The following is a 15,676-nucleotide window of genomic DNA, read 5'->3' as shown; positions in this document are numbered from 1 at the left end:
GTTTTAGAAACTGACCTGAAACCTCGGTATTCGACGCAAGATCGTTTTTCAGTATTTGTACAAAATCCTTTCTGCCATTAGAGTTATGCACTCTAGAGCATAGGGCCTGGGCAGACTTCCCACCCCACACAGGAGACTGCCTGTCTTTGCATCTTGGCTCTCTCTTGCCTTAGGGCTGCTCTTTCCTTCTTTCAGGGGAAAGTGGGGACAAAATGCCAAGCCCCAGAGCACTTTGTGCTCTTCGAGGTGAATCTGCGCTCTGTCACCCTGTCTGCAACCTCATTGCTGGGCATTCAGGATGCACACCCTGGTCTTCACTCTTGGGGGCCTGGGGTGCAGGAAAAGAGCCATGAAATAAGTCACAGGTGAAATACAGAGAATGAAGGGTCTCGCTGTCCTGGGGGAATGGCTGCATTTGAAAAGGCTGAGCATCGGCCCAAGGGGATGCACCGTGCTTTAAAGCCGTGGTTCATAACCTTGCATCCTTCACAGACTGGGCTGTGGGGCAAGATCTGTAGCACTGTGAGAACTGGGGGATTTACCACAGAAGTGTGTCTTAGGCAAGAAAGTATGACCTGTAGATCATAGTGTTTTCATGAAGCAACAGTTTCCTCCCAAAAGGATTACTGGCTCGGGAGTATTTGTCAGAACTGAGGTGAAAGGGGATTTCTGTCCACATGTGTCCTGTCCTTCTCTTTCTGTTATTTGTGAGACTAACTTGTCATGATTCAGCTTTGCCAGCAGTTACACGTATTTTCAGAAAAGAGAAGTTGTATGTGGTGAAGTCCTCGTTGCGATTTTTGCATCTAATTAAATTAAATTTCCTATTTTACAAAGAAATCTATTTTCACATCTCCCTTAGTAACAGGAAGGAAGTTTCTAGAGAAAACAGTACTGCTGTATATGTCTGCTTATTTATGTTCTGTATTTTTGTCACCATGTGAAGCGAAGATTAAACAGGGTATTTTGGTTTTCTGAATCATAATTTACTAAATTGCCACTCAACTTCCATTTTTGCAAAGCAAATGTCTACATTTGCTGTTAATCAATCGTTAATATGAGGTGGCATAAGATTACCATCCTTGCTATTCATTGGATTAATCCTGATTTTTTCTAAATTAATATATGGCACTTGCTTCATTGCACAGGCATTAATACTTAGAGGGCAGTTTTAAATAAATCATGGAAGCCAAGATTTTGTGTAGAATCTATGTGACAGCATCAGCTTATCTTTCCTCCAATACTGGAAAATGAAAACAAAGGATGGGTGCAATCCTTGGAGCTAACAGAGATCGGATAACTCTGAGGCTCAACATCTAGCCACAGACTCTAAATCCCGTAAGGAAGAATTACACCTTGTATATTATGATCTTCAACTAGATTTCCAAATATAAGGTGGCCAGTGGAGATATATTTTATGCCCAGGAAGGAAGAAAAATAGAGCAGTACAACCATGAAAGGACCCTGAGTTAGCTAGAGCTTTGAGGTGCATCTTTTTATTAATTGCAAACACCCCCAAACCACTATAAACCTATGAATTTTAAAATCTGGGTTTTACTTGAATTTTAATTCAATTTATACAGATAGAAAGAGAAAACAAATCTGCTGGATAAAACAGAATAACATTACAAGGTCTGTGAATGTAGAGGGAGAGATACACACCTAAATTCCACATTTGAATGGTTTCCCACCTTTCTACATATTCTTCAGAGGCCTTCTGAACCTGCAGTCTCTTTCCACCAGCCTGAGCCAGGGCTGTACATAGTTTGCTCCCTCCTCTTCCAGTCACCAGTTTATGCTTCTGCTGCAAAGCTGTACCTTTGGAAACTCCTTTCCTCACACACTGCCTGCTGTGCAGACTGAAGGAAAGTGCCCTCTCCTCTCTCCTCTCTGCAGGTTTTATTTATTCAATGCAGCAGCTAAACCAAGGCAAGCAACCTGACTTTCCTTCTCACTGTTCCGCTACAGCTTTCGAATGAATGTGAGATGACTTTTAAAAGACCTTAACACAAATGAAGACCTCAAATGCAAACAAACAGATACTGCTTGTTAGAAGTATCTGTGACATGAGGCACCGTGGGCATTGCACCTGGAAAGACAGAGACATGACAAGAACAGCCTAAGCGGTTGCCTCAAGCTATTCCTCATCATGGAAAGTAAGGCCTTCTCAGACAGAGAGAGAGCATTTGCATGCTGAACAAAATCAGCACTCAGGAGCTCTGAGGAATCATCAGCAAAGTCCAGCCTGTGTTCCTTGTGCCTTCAGAGGTATCATGGACAGCCCCATTCCTGGAGGATGCAACTGAGATGGGCTGTGGTACTTGCTGACCTTGGGGTCCCTGACTCCACCTTGCATGCCCTTTCCATGAAAACAAAGCTTGCACACTATAAAGTTCAGTTTCAAGCTCCCAAGTTTTTTGTTTTCTGGCGGGTTTTTTTTTCACAAAATCATAAGGGGAAAATCCTTCATGTGCACTTATTTCTCAGGAATGAAACATAACTTAGGAGTTTTCGTTTAGGGCTGTTCTATTCATCTTAACTCATCCTGTTATTGGCATTTCTTAGAAATACATTGTTGAATGAGTTAAGATGGTGTGTCAAGCTTAAATTTGAATTTCACTATTGCTGAAACCTCAATTTTAAAATAACATGGGGTTTTTTGTGTTTAATTTCCTCTTTTTTATTAAAAATAAAAAATATCTATTTGAGGGAAAGTTATTGAAAGCATATTCTTTAACCCAAAGACCACCCAGAAACAATGTAAATGTGTATTTAAGCAGTTTTTAAAAAATGATACTAGGTATTGGGGAAATTGGAAGAGCTCCACAGGAATATTATTTTTTCTGGTATATCATCATGTCAATACAGATCTAGATGCATGATTGTGAGACTGAAGTCTAAGTATGTGAAGTGGCCAGTCTTTTGACTTTATCTCTTTCTTTCGGACAAATTGAATTGCTCCCCTAATTTTGTTGTTTGAACTTCAAGCCAATTTTATTTATGGGAGAAAAAAAGCGATTTTAACTTCCATGATTTATTCACTTAACATAAATAAAGCTGAAAACTAGCAGTCTATTTGGTAATGGTAATCAAAATGGGCTTGCAAACCACTGGAATTAAAGTATGATAATGAAAGTGCTGACGGATCCTTTACTGTAGTGATGGGAACAGTATTTCTGCCTTATCCACACTATAATCTGTAAACAATGCTCCGTTCTCTTAGTGAAATGTGGAGAGTGATTCATTCTCATTGTTAGCATGGACAGGCAAATAACCTGACACACTTCTCAAACATTGGTGTGTAAGTGAAATCCAGTCTATCACAAGACCAAAAAAAATACTGTGGATTTTGGCCTTCGTCATCCAAGGATCTCAAAGCGCTCTGCTACCATTAAAGGTAGCCTGCTTATTGCCACCCTGCAGATGGGGAAACTGGGGAGCTGACAGGTCAAGGATACAACGCTAATATGATTTTTTTGTTTGTTTTAACTGATTGCAATGGAACCTGAACTGGGTGTCGTATGACTGGATCACTGAAAACATCCACTGTCGCAGTGACCGCTCTCTTCAGCCCGGCCAGCATCTGCGGTGTGCGGCAGCAGTGGGGAGCAGCCGAAGGCTCCAGGCTTTAAAGCTGCTCCTCTGGAGCTCAGCTCTGCCCAGGGGAGCTGAAGCCCAGGCGCTGTGGCTGTCAGCAGCCCCGACGAGGGAGAGGATAGAAAGTTGCGGAGAGGCTTGCCTTTGGATACAGTTTCAGGTTCATGGCCCAAACGGAGTCCAAGGAGCACAAGCACCCACCAGATCTGTGCAACAACTTATAAAGAGAGGTGTTACAACGGGGATGGCCTGACAGGGGACCAATTCCTATTGTTTTCTGTCCTAGTATGGCAAATTCTTTAAGGATCCCCAAAAATTTCAGTAATTTCCTGCCCAGTAGTTAGCTGAAAACATAATTTTTTTTGGCTCAGCAATGGATGTTGATTGTTTCTTTTCAGTGGGATAAAGAATAAAGCATAGTCATTTTTCTCCATTAGAAAAGAGCACACGAACTGAAAAAAACCCACATGAAGCAGTGAGAATGGCTGTTAAGGTGCTTCTTATTCTTTGATGTATGAATTCTGAAATAAGGTGACATTGTTTTTATCAAATATAATATTATCTTGCTAGTATAAGATCTTACCATAAAATTCAGCTAATCAGTCTTTCTTGGAAAATGAGAAGACAGTGCCATGGATTACTTTACTTAGCAAGTAAATTATATTTTCAGGTGTAATTTGTGTTATTGCTCTTTTAATTTTTTTTTTTTTCCGAAGCAGGGCTTGTGTTTCACACACATTTGTACAGAAAGCCTCTATCATTAGAGAACTAAGGAGAAGAAGGAAACGGGGATAAAGTAACCTGCTTACAGACATGCTATAGCTGTGGTGGCCTTTTTTGCATTTTCAGCTCTATAGGAACAAGTGCCAGACAAAAGCATTGCAGACATGTAACAGACAGCAGCCAGGAATGTGGTGGCCATTTGCTGGCACATGACCATAACTGAGAACTACTGAAAAACTGTCAAGACCCAGTTCACTTTTAAAAGTGTTCTCTACGATAAGAATACCCTCACCTTGAGTAAAACAGTACATTTCAGTTTGAAATCTGAGCATCTGAAATTAGCTTTAATTTGTCTTTTACCATCAGCATTAACCCACTGATTAATTGTTATCACATTACTTCATATCTTATAAAAGAATGCTGGGTTTTGCCATGTTGACTTGTATAAATTAACTTCGGAAGAGAAAAAAAAAAGGGTCATAATTTTACATTTTGGGTTTCCACTTTGTATTGGGGATGCTCATTTGATGCAATTTGATCCAGAAACTGGGAAGGTTAAAAGAAACAGATTTTACAGGGAAAGTGTTTATGGAAAAAAACAAAAACAAAACCACAAATGCTTGGTGTGCTTGACAGTTTATCAGTCCTTTTGTCAATAAAATGAGCTTCTGTAGCTTTAAAACTTGTCTTCATAGTCAGACATTTACACCTTAGGTTAGTTAGCTGCTAATTAAGATACTAGTTAAAATATATTTTCCCCAGTTAATGTGCACACATCCAACAAGTGTGTTCCAGGATTGGACCAAGAATAAATATTTGTGGTTTGATGAAAACACAGGGGAGTGTTCGTATCAACTTTTATAAACAAGTGAAATGACTGTAGATAACCCAGAATTATTTATTTTGACGTAAAGGGTCCTATGCTGATATAAACATCCTCAATGCAAAATTACTTGTGACTGGTTTTGTAAACACTAGATCATAAACAAATTTCTGGGGACAGTTAAAACAGGAGAATATTAATCTTAGTGACCAATGTCACCTCCCCCAGGAGGAAGAGCAGGAGACTTCATCATAAGAAACTGCAAGATAATTTGTACATACCCTTTTAATGATAAACACTATTCAGCAGATGATTCTGTATATTCCACAACAGTTTTGGTTTCAAATATTCTTCTTTCAAACACTTTTCTAGGTTCATATGTTCCTATAAGTATAAACAATCCCTCCTTTCTTGAATGCAGGCATATACTTGACCTCATGTCGGTTTCACATTAATAAGTTCCACAGGATTTTTTTAAATCCTTCCTCTTCATCATTTTGGAATTCCCCTATTTTCAATTTTCTTTAAAGCTTGCACTATCAGACAGCTGCATAGATACTGATACTTTTCCTTTTACAGCTTTCATTGTTTTAAATAGTTTTTCACCTTTTTTTTTAAATTCAATTCCTTTGTAAAATAAACATGTCTAATATTTTATTCCTTTCTTCAAATGAAAATTTTACATTCCTGTGCTATTTTTTAGTCTATCTCTCAGCATGCTGTATGCTTGGCTTGTATTTTGGGGAGTGGAAAATTGAAAATTGGACAGAGAATTGTAAGAGTAAAAAAAACTATAAAGCCATTGTAATGTTTTCTGTATTAGTTTTTATCCTATTCTTTATGCATCCAAATAGTTTTATTTATTAAATTTTTGGCTTTCCAGCCCCTGGTGTACATAGAGCAGGAGTTTCTGAGTAAAGTAATGCTATTTTCCTGGAATGGGCACAGTTACTATAGAACATAGTAAGACTTTGTAGCAGATGCATACTGCTTCTTCCAATGTATAGCAGAAACACATTGCGTATTTTAAGTTTTCTGAATAATTTGTTGTAATGCCTTGTCTTACCTCATCTCTCTTGTGTACATCAATCTGCTTATAAATTTGATTATAAATATTTGTATGCATAGGCAAACAGAGAACTCCTGCATATCCCATACTTATGGGAGCAATTAAACATCTTTCTTGAGTTGCAGGTGGCCATTTTGAACACTAGCTTTTTGAAGACTTGCAAAATAATTCCCTACTAGAACTCTTATTTAAAATATCCTGCTTGAAGGCTGAATGGCACAAGAACCCTGTTGCCTCTGGGCCAGTGAGCTGTTTTCTGTTTTGCTACTCTGAAATATCTTATACCTCAGGCTGTAGCCTGAAGTTGTGACTTGCAACTCGGTAAATGTTGTTTTTCCTTTCCTTGAAGGGACATGAAGGGATCCCTAGGTATTCTAGACGGATAGAAACCTGTTCTGCTGGTTAAAGCCTGCAGGCTTAATCCTTGGACCCGTGCCACTTGATACCAGCCAGCTAAGGAGTTTGCCTTTCTGGATATTACTTTTCAGTTCAGTCTTTTGGACTTCTAAGAAAAAATCCAACGAACCTGCAGAGATGTTGCTTGTCTGTCTCCTAGTACTGTATTTGGTTAAGAGGGAAAACAGTTACACCTCTCTAACCATTTCCTTAGATGCGTTGGCAGTACCAGATAATCACAACCACCAGGCTCTTCTCCAACAGACTCTTCACTCTTCAGTCTGCATGTTGGGCATGTGCCTTGGGCAGGGACTATGTGTTAGAAAGCCCTTGATGTGCTCTGAGCCCAAAACTTGGAACTATTCTAGTCATATGAGAAGATTTTTATCCTGGTGGACTAGTCAGGCTCTGAGTAAAACAAAGAAGCAAAGTTTGTTGATGCCTTAGGTTTTAACTTTTATATTTTTCAAATTCCGTACTGCCTAGTGTGTAACTCTGAAGTTTCTTGTAGCCTGTTAACTTCTGCTCTCTCATGCCAGGTAGACATAACAAAGCCTCTCCAGGCCTGCTCTCCAGGGACATTCAGACTGTCCTAGGCCCAAAATGTGTAAACCAAAGAGCCTCTAAGGGGGGTAAGCTGAGGGGAATTGCATCATTAAACTGAAGCTTTAATTGGAGAATTAACCCTGATATGCAAATGAACCAAACCTATCAAAGTGTGAAGAACTCGTGACCTGTCGTCCATCTTGGGGCCCCTCTTCGCAAAAGCCTCTGGCTCCCCAGGAGTACCTTTGAAGGCCTTTCAAATACATACCTACTTTTATTTCCTTACTTCTGTCTAGTCTCTGTGTCTAGGAGGCCTCTTAAGGCATCAGTAGGATCAGCCAAATGTTTATAGGATGCCAAAATTCATCCCCTAAAAAGAAAGAGTGATAGCAACATCTCCTGTGAGCACTTCATATACGCAGACAAAGATTTCACTTTTTGAAAATATTATTCAGTTTTTATCAGCATTTTTAATCAAAAGAAGGAACTCCCTGAAGGAGCTGTTTATTTTGTTTACTTTGTGCTATTCCTAAAACTCTGGGTACCAGCATATCCTGCTTACCACTTGAATTGTTAAGTCAGAAGGCACTACACCCTATAGTTTAACGTGACACTGTTTCCCCCCTTCCATCTTAGGAAATCACTCCCAAACCAAACCCACAATGTGTAATTCTGGTAGTCTAGTCCTCACCCCATATCTGCCATCTGCCAGCATCTGAGGCAAGGAGCAGAAATGACACACAATGATTTAGGAGGACAGAGAGCATTTTCTTATCTTATCATGAAACATTAATTTTATAAAATATTTTAGTATTAGTATTGAAAATGTCCTCTGGTTGGAAACTCATTTGTGTCAGCATGCGGCCCTCTCCTCTTGTTATTCTTTCTACTGTAGAAAGGTACTTCTCAATGTTATCTGTATGAAAAGCTTTTAGATTTACTTTCTTTAGTTTGTGGGATTTTGTCCCCTTAACTGCTGAATAGTGCAAATAACCTGTAGATCTCTGCTGAGATAAGGAGTAGTGAATGGAATTTTTGCTCAAGGCCACTGTGTTCAAGCACAGCAGCTTGGAGACCTCCTACAAACCCCTGTAATCAAGATTCAGAAAATGACCTTGTCCTACCTTTCCCTTCAAGCCCCCAGGTGGGTGCGTGTGAGACTGTGGATACTGAAAGTTAATGAACCTGCAGCTAGAATAAGTCATATGTAAGACTGTGGATGGAGCACAGATGGCTGAGGAGGATCACAGACAGCTTCCCTGTTGGAGAGAAAGATACGGAGGCTGCAGTGAAGTTCAGCCAGGACTTCAGTAAAGGCGATGAGAGTCCTGATTCCCAGTGGGATACAGGAATTAGGCTGATGGGCTCAGTGTATCAGTCAACATGAAGCAACTCATTTTCAGTACTGCATTAGCTATAACAACTACCCCAATATCTGCACTCCCAGTGCCTCACGCTGCTCCGGTTGTGCCATGCTCGGATATACCCAGATGAAGAAGTACATACCAATGCACAGATTTAATATGAATTTATTATGGATGTTGCATCAGAGGAAAGTTTTGGATCAGCCAAGTGACTGATCATGGACTCTGGAATTCAGGACAGTGACATTCTTTTTTGCTCTTGGCACTGAATCTTGGTATTTACTTAATACTGATTTTCTTTGATTAAAAAATTTGTTGAGCTATCACAGACATCCTTCCTGCCTTTCTATCCTCATCTTTACTTGAACTGGCTATGTAGCAAAAATGAAAACAACCGTCAAAACCCATGAAGAACAGTACTTCAAAAGATCTGTGGGGTAAAAAATTATAAACTCCTGATAATACACAGTTTGTTTCCTTCTTGATTGTGAGACTGACTTTCATACCTGCAACATGAACCACTGTTTTGTTCTGTGGTATTCAATTTAATAGGTAGTCCATCTTTTGGGTGTTAATAGTCAAAACTTTTGTTAATAGTCAAAACAAGGAATACTTTTCCTTGATGTGGTCATATTTCTTCCAAAAGAGAACAAACTTGAATATGATTTTGTTGTGTTGAGCAGATAATAGATTTGTGTTCCTTTTTTAGGGCGTAATCTCTGCTCCATGTTCAGAGGAGATCTGCAGGCATATTCCATGACAGCAGAGTTCAGTCCCCACCAGAAAAATAGGACCTTCCAAAATTCTGATGAGAGTTACCTTGTTACAAATGCAAGCAAAGCAAAGAACAAAAGCTTAAATATTCATGTTAAAGTGATGCAACATCAAGAATAATAACAACATATGGATATAATTTCTTCCTCTGAAACTGGCAATTATGATTTATGATTAATGAGTTTTTGCACTTGCTCTATCTGCTGTTTCTGAAAGTAAAGTAAGGTTAAATGCAACTGATAACTCTGAAAGCCAGGAGCCAATCTGTCAACTGAATTCAGAAGGATGACAAAGCAGAGGCATCATATTAAAACAATTAGAAGATCCATGGCAATTAATTATAAAGAATGTCCTTACAGCTGAGCTCAAGAACAGAGGGTATTGTTGTAGTATTGTACAGTCATACAGCAAGCAATATATCCTAATTGGCTTTATTGCTAATGAAGAATGACACAGAATGCAAATCTCTTATTAATCTGGATTAAGCAGAGAAAACAAACTTGTTTTAAACTTAGCCTTATAAACAGAAGGTCTAATCCTGAGCCTGCTTATATAGGGGTGTTAAACTAAATACAGTAGAAATGGTGTGTTTGCTCAGTGGTGGAGAACAAAGCAGGAGGCAGCCCTACACACTGCCAGTGAGGAGTTACTCTTTGCAGTGAAATATGAGTCACGGGATCACAAACACAATTAATAAGCCAAAATCAACACAGGCGGGAACATTAGGCTCATTTGTTTAATTATTCACAACAGGCAAAGTCTGTTGTTCATTTGATTTCAGAATCTGGGCAGAACCGTTTTGCACTGGATCGGTCCCCATTCAGATCTGCCTCTAGACCAAACAAGGGAGTTTCTGATCCAAGCAATGGCCACATCTAAGAACTTTGGATAAAGTAGTATTTAGCTTTTGTCTAGGAGTTACGAACTGTCTGCAAGGTATAATGGCTTAAATTGACACATGCCAAAAGATCACTAAACTTTCAACAGCTGTATTATGTATCAAAAAGCATTTTTATATATAACATTCACATGAAAAACAATACCAGACTAAAATCAGATTCATTCAACACTCAGGAATTCTGTGAGAATCTCGATTATTGTTTTTTGAAGAATGCCTATGTCATTAAAATACACCATTTTGGCTACACGGAAATATTTCACGCGGAAGTGTCAGTGGTAACAGCAGTTTAAATGGACTATTTTATCACATCTATAGGAAGGTTTTGAAAAGGTAAAGATTATTGGTTTTGATCATCAGAATTAGTGTGGCTGGAGACAATTTTGTTCTGTGACGTTCCACATACTTGTGTTCAGCCCACTGTGAGCAGAAAGATGCTCACACTTCATAATCCGTCAGGAAACTGAGCAATGATCTGTAAACCATCCCTACAGGGCAGTAATTATTTTGCACAAAGGGAAACTAAGGTATCATTTATCTTTTGACCATGAAACACTGCCTGATAAGAAACCAACATTGAATTTTACTATTCGTTTACTTTCTAAAGGAAAAGTGAAATAAACTTGTGTCCCTTGGGTATTAACAGTAAGATCTGGCCACCGAACTAACTCAACGCTTGTATGAGAGAATTGATGGCAAATGTCAAGCATCAGCTTTTCTGCAACAATGAAGAAAATAATGATTACCCAGATAAAACTGTTACTAGCTCAAAATATACACTAAGCCAAGTTAAAAGGAAACACTCTGCACTATGTTCCTGTGAACGTATTCAGGCACTTAGTGCATGTCTGGATGTTCAGGAGTCCTGACCTCTCTCAGCTGGTCTATGGATTTCAGTATTTAAGTAGCTGAGCAGGAGCTTGCAGGCTCAGCACTTCTGTGCATCAGGCCACCTGTTGAAGTGCCTAAATATAGTCCTCTGAGCTTAACCTCAGGCTTGACAACCTTGGCTATTACAAACTGCTATTGCACCTCTAGCCGTTATTTTGAAAAGCAGTTCAACGATCCTGTGGATCAGGAAATAAGCAGGAAGACAGCCACAGCTCTCTCCTTGTGGAGAGAAAGGCAAAGCTGAATGAATTAGCAAATAATATAATGAGATTTGGCAAATAGCTGAAGTGTGAGGAACCACCGTGTTACCACTTAACACTAAAGCTGATGCCCGGCTGAAGCTTGCCACTAAAGAGCTGATGCAAAATGAGCTGTACACACTTATTTTAGTGGCTGTATCATGTTTAGGCTACCAAAGGATAAAAATCTAACTGTGGTATGTAGCTTAAACATGGAAACTCATAGAATTTTTCCAGTACTGGATGCATCTCTCTATCTCTCCTGGTAAACATTGATTTAGTTAGGGAGCTGTGAAAGTGATTGGAGAACAGATTTTCATGATTAAAATAAATCAGGCTGTCTCTAAGCTCTAAAGATGGAATTTTTATGCACAGGAATGCTTTCATGTGACCATTTGGTTTTTAAACAAGATAATTGAAGCAGCATAAGTAGATAGATCTGTATATATAGCTGTAGTGTTATTGAGGAGACTCACACCAGCCTAGTTATTCCACTTCTGCCAAAATGACCACTGGCAATCTTGAAAAAAAATCCTTTTATAGTGCTAGGTCTGCAGAGCTATTGTGTTCGTGTACGTTTCTGTGTATATTATGTAAACAGGGCCACTACCCTTAAAGGGAACACAGCCCTTGAATTAGCAGTTTTCACGAGATCATCAGGCAGACCTTGTCAATAGGATCAGCTCACCTCATTTTTAGAGTAAGAGAGAAAACAAGAAGCTGGTGTCTCAGCACACTTGGTAATCACACACAAAAATACCACCACAGTACAGTCACTTCTCTGTTGAAAAATAATACTGTTTTTCTGTCCTGAATGCCAGAGGACCCACTGAAGAACATGTGACAAAACACCAGAAAAGAATACAGCGTTACAAAAGGAAAAAAAGCCAGTGCAGTTACGGTAATGCATGTGCTGCTCTGCTGGGGGTCTTGCTCAGAGACCGCGAATTCTGGAGAACAATTTCAGCTGGTCTTGATTAAACAAAGACTGGCAGCACAAGTACTGAGATCTGTTTCCAGTGAGCTCTTTGAACCTTGTTTATGGCTAGCTGCCTCCAACAGCAACCATCTGACAGTGGGCGATGTTACCCCCGTGTCTGCCGAGCCTGCCGGATGCTCCCATACCACGCAGCTGGGGAAGCACAGCCTCCAGCCAGGACACCAAACATCACCGCTGGCATCTGTATCCCATACCATGTGCTCCCATACAGCTGTGCCCCACGTACATCTCTGTCATGCTCTAGTTTTATACCCTGGAGATCATTATAGCTGCAGAAAGTTACCCCTCAGAGACACTTTTCACTCACAGATGGCTGCTGGACTGCTATGCAAATAACTTCTTAATTACCAACTTTCATATGCAAATGTTTTTCAATGAACCTTACACTTAAATAGAAATTTTGAAGATCATGCAGAGTCAGGCTGCAGGACTTGTCTGATGGATTGCAATATCCTCAGAATAGAGGTTTTGGTCCTATTTTACCTTCAGTTAATTGATTACTAATTAACTTGAGTTAACTGAATTCAACACTAAGTGCTGGTCTAGACATGCCACAAATGTTTGTTTCAGAACATTCAGAAGAAAAACCACAAGTATTTGAATCCTGAAAGAAAAAATGTGTGGAATATCCAGACTAGCATTTGCAATTGTGCTATTAGGTCAAGTTAGTGTTGCAATTAATTACTGTAGGGTAGAGGGTACTAAAAATGCAGGCACTAACATTACCTAATAAATTTGGTGTTCCAGATTGCCACTGACAGAAAATTAATTCTTTCATGTCATTTGTAGGTGGTCAGTAGGCATGAGAATTCACTGATCTCAGAGTATAAGGTTGTAATAAATATGTAAATGTTTTGGGTAAAATAAACTTAGCTACAAAAACATTAGCAACTTTCTTGTTTGTAATTTCTATGTGTTACTTAAAGTTCTAACAATGTATTTACATTACATCTTTGCTTAGGTATGTTAATTAACTTAAGCTTAACAGTCATAAACCACCAGGAATGTAATGAAGAAAACTAGTATTTGCTTTACTACCTTTTTCCATACTTTAAAATATTGATGTAAGCTCAGTTTTTACATTCTTATGCTTTCCCTGTCTTTTAAGTCTCCCCCCTTTGTCTTCTTAAATCTTTGTTCTTCATGGGTGGGAGCAAGCAGCGCCACATCTCAACCTTTTCCAATTAAAGTAATATAAAAAAACAACATTGTAATATTTTCTTTGACTGACATCTTCCAGAAATAAGTGTTATGATCAAATGATAAGCCAGTTCCTGCCCCATGCACTGCACATTTATGTTCTTAGTTGCAGCCTCCCACAGCCCTGCTGCCAGCCAAGTGGGATATCTCATGGTATTTGCAGTTTGCACCTAACATTTTATCCCCTGCCTTTCCACAGGCAAACCTCCTAGTTTCCTTGTGTTATGTGAAAAAGCAGTGGCAGATGTCTGGCCTTTGGCTCTTCTGCAGACATGTAAATCCTAGAGCCTCACAGAGGAAGAGTAATTAGCATTATGCTGCTCTCTGGGGAGTGGGCCTCTCAGAAAGTCCCTTTGAGCACAGGGCTCAAAGAATCCCCTCAGCACCCACAGTGAAGGGGCGCAGCGTGCGTCCCGCACAGTGCTTGTAGGATGGGAGCCAACCATGAGCCTCATGCTTAGAGTACATGTCATGATGAGTTTGGGTGAAGAGCCTATCAAAGAACTTGCCTCACATCGAGGTTGACCTACCATGGACTAACTCACACACTGAAGATCCCACCTGCGATGCCAGCTTCCATAATTCCTTTCTGTCTCTGTCCTGTACATGAGGCAAACTCTCTCAGAAAATCCCTGTACTCACAATCCCACATGTAAGTGAGATATGTGGAAAAAAGGATGACAGCAGCCTTCCAGTACTTAAAGAGGACTTGTAAAAAAGGGAGAGGGAATTTTTACATGGGCACATAGTGATAGAACAAGGGAGAAAGGTTGTAAACTGAAAGAGGGAAGGTTTCAATTAGATGTTAGGAATAAATTCTTCATTCATATGATTGTGAGGCACAAGCACATGTTGCCTAGAGATGTTCTGGATGCCTTATCTCTGGAATGTTCAAGGTCATGTTTGACGGGGCTTGGAGCAACCTGGTCTAGTGGAATGTGACAGGGGGTTTGGGACTAGATGATCTTGAAGGTTCCTTCCAACCCAAACTGGTCTGGGATACTGTGATATACAATGGGATGCATCAGCCAGCAGTAAGAGCAAGGGCACTCCATGAGGAAGAACAAGTTGGGAGCTGAGGATGACCACAACACAAACAGGAGTCTCACCCACAAAATACAGCCCTTGCGCAGGGGCAGTCAGAGAACAGAAGAGCTACAGGCTTCACCAGGACCCCACTGAGCACAAGGAGGTGAAATAAAAAGTCAGGTCCAAGACCAGCTCAGGAAAACCAGCAGCAATTTTAAGGACCAGGAGCTGGGAGAGGGCTTGCTGTCAAAGGAGGTTACTGGTGAAATCATCAGCCCTGCTGGCTGCTGAGGCAACACTTCTGCTTCTGCTGAAATAAGTTAAAGTAAAAAAACCCTCTTGTAGTTAATAGTCTGGATGCTTATACCCAAGATTTTGGAGTGCGTGAGCTGGGCTGGTGATGGAAAAGGTTTAGGTGATATGACTTTAGTATGGAAACATGGAAAAGCTAGATAGTTTTCCCTAGAAAAAAATTACATAGCAAGGACTGTGGGTTTGTTACTGGAGTTTGTTACTGGATTGATGTGATCAGCAGTGGGAAAAGGCTCCATATAAAAATGGCCTGGTTTGGCAGATGTGTTTTCTAGAAAGCTAAACCTGGTTATCTTTGGTAGAAAATATCTGGAAATGTGTTCCTGCTGGCCCTCACAAATTCTTCTGGCCTTATTTATGAGGAGAGTATGAACATGGTGAGATTGGGCAAGCAGGCTACAGGAATGTGGGAAAGGGCTGGAATATTTTGGCTGCAGAAATGAACAGAGGATGAACAAAGGATGGAGCCTGTGGTATGGGTATGTGGATATTATTGTCATAGGCAAAACTCCAGCTGTTGAGGGGAGGTAAACCAGCCATCTTGGAGACAGCTCTTGTGATGATAGAGACCTTGTTACAGGATTTCATTCACTGTCTTTGTGAGTGAAGCAGAAATGGGGTAGAAATCAGTCTGCCTGCCTGCTGGTTTCACAAACCCACAGAACAGCTGAGATTGAAAGGGACCTTTGGCAGTCACCTGGTCAAACCCGCTTGCTCAGGAGCATAGGCCCATGTCCAGGTGGCTTTTGAATATCTCTAAGGAGGAACACAGTTTGGGGATGGTGCAATGAGGGCACGGGAGTTTACACTTGGAG

This window comes from Corvus brachyrhynchos, unplaced genomic scaffold (assembly GCF_000691975.1).
Source record: "Corvus brachyrhynchos isolate BGI_N302 unplaced genomic scaffold, ASM69197v1 scaffold7, whole genome shotgun sequence".
NCBI lineage: Eukaryota > Metazoa > Chordata > Aves > Passeriformes > Corvidae > Corvus > Corvus brachyrhynchos.
This window is presented reverse-complemented; position numbering follows the sequence as displayed.